The sequence below is a fragment of the Chrysochloris asiatica genome, unplaced genomic scaffold, assembly GCF_000296735.1.
Source record: "Chrysochloris asiatica unplaced genomic scaffold, ChrAsi1.0 scaffold00316, whole genome shotgun sequence".
In the NCBI taxonomy this organism is placed as follows: Eukaryota; Metazoa; Chordata; class Mammalia; order Afrosoricida; family Chrysochloridae; genus Chrysochloris; species Chrysochloris asiatica.
In genome coordinates, this window is record NW_006408834.1 from 1,143,054 (window position 1) to 1,143,685 (window position 632).

The following is a 632-nucleotide window of genomic DNA, read 5'->3' on the forward strand; positions in this document are numbered from 1 at the left end:
CAGCTTTCCACATTGTGCAGGTTACACACAATACAATATCAATCTTATTCCTAAGATTTCCTAAAAAGAGATTTCAAGGCCTAGCTGTAAACTACAGTACTTTATTATCTATATTCTTAATAAAAATAAAATCCACAAATCTTAAAAAGGAATTTTAAATGCAGGGCTATATTGAATTGGTTAACTGCAACACAAACTGGCGCAACATAGGTAAATGAATACCAATCTCACTCTATGTGATGCAAGCATGCTACTTTCCCACTAATTTAAATTACTTTCAATCACTATGTGCCAGAATGCATGCCTGAACCTTAAACTGCACATTAAAATGTCTTGGCCTAGAAATTAAATCTAATGAAGTACAACCATCAAATTATATCCACTACATTAATGTTTTAATGTAAAATTAAGACGTCAATCTTTAGTTTGAGATGCCCAACCCCATTTATTCCTCCCTCCCTGCCCACCCCACAAAGGTAAAGGAGTGACTCATTTGGCATTTCACAGGGTGCTTCATTGTTTAAATTTGTTTCATTTTATTTCCAACTTTTTCTGGGGTACCTTAAATTGTAACTTCCAAGAACCTGCTTCTTACTGTCTTACTGTGGGTGCAAGCTGACTTAACTCTTAAT